Here is a 4293-nt window from a genome sequence, read left to right on the forward strand (position 1 = left end):
AAATGCTGATAAACTCAAATGAATGCTGTTACCTTAGAGAAATATGAGTTGCCCTCAGTTCTGACTGTATGCATGCTGTGGCAATTTCGATACACTTTAAATCTCTTTAAATTGATTGCTAATTCACCAAAGATACTGAAGAATTAGAAGGAGCAGAAAATCCGTGGTGATTCGGTGATAAATCTCACAACAAATGGCCAACAGTCAGTGGATGTAACACACAGTCAACCAGGTTAAACAGCAAGTCGATGGCTCGGGTCACTTTGTTGACCACAGAGTTTTGACGTGGAACTCGGCCTCGCAGAGCACAACTGTATTTCTGTCATAGTTGCCAGACCTTACAGTATCAATACCAGACACATTAGCTCTAATGGGAGAGTCTGAGGGTGGAGGGAAGAGGAGACAGGCGAAGAGAGAGGGAGGAAGAGAGACACCGAGACTGTAGAAGGACGGTATCGCTATTGATTAACTGGAAAAGGACCTCCACTCCACCCTCTCCTGTCCAGACATATGGGGTAATAAGGACCACTCTCCTCCACTGCCCCACCACCTCCCCCTCTCCTCTGCCTTCACCCCAGTTAGAAAGCCTTTTAATCAGCCCCTGGGGGAATACATGGATATGATATGGGAGAAAAAAGGAGGGGAAGAAAGAGAGAGGAAAAGGAGACAGGGCGAGAGGAGTCCATTAGTGAAGCAGACACAATAGCTACAGGAACAAAACCGATGGTTTCCTTCAAGCGCAGAAAACGGCAGAGATGTCTGATAGGCCTGAAAATAAACACAGCATGTACGCTTACGTTCACATGATATATGTACAGAATAATATAAGTTTTAGCCAACATTTTCTTATTCACACTCCACATGATGGTGTGCACGTACGTTCTGCATTGGTGCAATATGCATCTGAGCTGATATCGCTCTCCAGTTTCCAGGTCACATCATAAAGGGCTGTTATTGAGCTCGGCCTGGGCCATTTTCCTCTGTTTATGTAGGGCCTTACTGTTTTCTTTTCCGAGGAGAAGGATGCCAATCTCAGCGCGCCAGACTAACTTTATCAAAGCGGCCATCTCAGACTCTGACATCAAATCCACAACTGCTTCTCATGCTGAAAAAAATTAAAAATGTGAAAAAAACTGTCAGCGCCTCACCCCACTGCTGGCCCCTCAGCCTCTGGGCTATTGAAAGATGGTGGGGAAAAAGGGAAGGTGGGAGAACATGAAACTGAAATCTTATGTGTGGTTAAAGCAGATTTGATATTTTTTATTCTGATTGAGAAGCTAGTATCATAATTTCTATATCTATTCAGGTGAACAACAGAGAGCCTTATGCTGCAACATTTCAATTAAGGAACTCAGGCTCTACTTGTGAGAAGCGAGTCCCCCACAGGTCAAGCATTTCAAAATTTGGACAGCAGCGCCCTCCTCTGGTCGACTATGTATTGGCACTTTTTAAAATAAAAACCAAGAGTTTTGTAAAATATTACATTACAGATGGAAAATGGCAATAAGAGCTGGACATTATCGTGTCTTACATGGCTTAGTGTGGCAATAAGCAAGAGCAGCTCTATAATCCTGTCAATAGGAGACGTATTAGTGCTTGTGGAGCAAAGCAGAAACACTGCTAACTGGAACACAACTGCAGTCAGTTTCCCCGCACACCAGTGGGACACATAACGTAGGAAAGTCTGCTCAGTCCATCACCATTAAAACAAACCTGGTACCGAAAAAGGATAGATATAAAGAGCTGGAAAGAGCGATGCATTTTTCATTATTACAACTCAATTTGCAGAGCTTGAGCCTGATGTGAAATTGCTTCCATATGTCCCCGCTGCGGGGCGCCACAGAGTCTGCCAGACCGAAGATTTTATGGTGATTTACGTTCTGTGACTGGCTGGTGAGGACTGCCCGAACTGGAGCTGTGAGCCAATAGGAAAGCAGTATACCGGCTCTATCGTTTGATTGGCTAAACGCGGGTGTCAATCAAGCAGAGACGAGGTCTGGAGGCAGAGAGCAGCCAGTCGGTTGTTTTGCTGTCTGGAGGACAGACCTCCGCTGCTCGGTCCGTTCAGTCACACACACACTCACACACACTCACACACACTCACTCACACACACTAATTCATTTACATTTAGTAGGGTGAAATAATTCAGTTAAATACAATATTTCTAGATTTAATTTTTAAAATTGTATTTAAATTTGCACGTGTACATTAATTATTTAGAAGTATATTTAATTATAGCAGGCTGCATCATTACTGTTATGTTGTAGCTCCCATTCGCAAAAAGCTTAATTATTGATGAAGAATTACACACATATTTATCTAGGATTTTGAGCTGTCAAAAATAATTCTATACATCACAACTGAACAATTACATTTAAATATTTCCCTTCAACAAAGTTCTCACATAGACATCTGCTAATGCTTTTCATGTTAAATAAGAGAAGAAAAATTAGTTTAATTTAAATTTGAAATTATAGTTTTTTATAAATGTAGTTTTTTTTCTATTTACCCACAGCCAGGTGGATACTTTATTTTTTAAACTGCTGAATTATAAATATGTATGCTAATATCTAATAATTATAAATGATTTAGAAATAGATCAGAAACACTTTCTCTAATACAATCCCAGTCCTGTAAACTGTATGATTACACAGACTGTAGTACTGCATTCAGAGTACAACAAATTCTACTCTGTTTTCTTCAGTTATTTCACTAAACCTAGTTTTTGAATGAATTAACTGTAGACTACTTAATCAGGCTACACGTTAAGAGATCCATGGTCAAAATTTGCATTTATCATATATATTATATTATATTATCTTTTTACACAATTCTGCCACAAAAGTTTGATTTTAAAAAGTATTTTTAAGCAGCTTAAATAAAAATAAGCCTAAAATATTTTAATATGAAGGAATCATTTTTAGAAAATAAATAAACATCCTAAATAAACATAAAATGATTTTTAAAGCCAATTAAAAATGTAAATCATCCAGTATGCACCACAAAATGACAACAAAATAGTCCCATGAAAACCTCCTTCGGTTTCCCGTGAGTCTTTGCTCGAGAGACCAAATTGTACGCATGCGCACTAGCGTACTACACACCACGTCGAGTTCCACCAATCGGCTTCGTCGTGTGAGGAGTACGTGGAGGTGATTTAAGAGCTCTCCCCCAATAAATCTGTCAGAACTTCACAAAGTTGATTTAAATGTGTTTCACATCGTTATGAAAATACTTGTGGATTAATCAAGTGACTGCACGCTGGCGTCAGATCAATTGGAGCAGATTACTCTTCACAGCTACTTTAAAGAGACGCGATCTGGAGCGTTTCAATTCTGGATTTGTCGAGCCACCAAGGCGAATCTGTAAAGCGTGTGTGAGGCGGACCGCAAATGTTACTTGATATTGTCAAGGTTTTTTACACTTTTTTTTTCTTCTTTACATGACATTGCAGGACTCTGGTGCAGCTTATAGGGTGGACTTTAGGCTGCAGCTCATTCCAGTAGTTGCTCAGGTTGTTGTGTGAGTGTTGCACTGAAGCTGGTCTGTTACAGTGTCGCAGCTGCATCCTCAACGAGCCCTGATGTAGCCAAGTGTGAGGGAAGCCCCGTCTGACTTGTCTGCTAGATTTGTGCCTGTTCTGCAGGAGGGCTGCTGAGCTGACAGTGTGTGTTGAACTTGTTGTTGTGTTGAACTACGCTTGTTAGAGACGCTCATTATTGTTCCTGTAATTGAATACAGTTTTCTGGGCTTCTTTGTGATGCAGTGGCACATAAAGTCCGTGCAGAGTAGACTATTTCCAAAAGGCTTTCCGTGAATTTCTATTGCACAGACAAAACACGATTACAGCACAAATAGGTTTCAGTCAGCGTGTGTTGTACCTCTGTACTGTAGGAGTTTCATCCACTGTATTCTCATTTTGCATTAAAATGGTGATGCCAATTTATTTTTTCCTATGATTATATATCATTTCATGGTCATATATGCAGCTCTATCAGTTGCATTAACCAAAGAAATATATTTTTTAAACGACATATATGCAAAAATCTCAAGCAAAGACGTTTTACAACATATTCTTATTGTGTGTATCGTTATATTTTCAGATCAACAAAAGAAATAACTGACATCATGCCATAAAATATTTAACATTTTTTTTATGTGCTAAACGGGGCTGCATATCTATATATAAGCAAAAAAACGCATTTCGTGTTATCAGTTGGGTTTATTATATAATTTTGCTTGTGAAAAACATAAAATGTACATTATTAATTACCATTCGTGGGCAGCAGGGG

This window comes from Amphiprion ocellaris, chromosome 15 (assembly GCF_022539595.1).
Source record: "Amphiprion ocellaris isolate individual 3 ecotype Okinawa chromosome 15, ASM2253959v1, whole genome shotgun sequence".
NCBI lineage: Eukaryota > Metazoa > Chordata > Actinopteri > Pomacentridae > Amphiprion > Amphiprion ocellaris.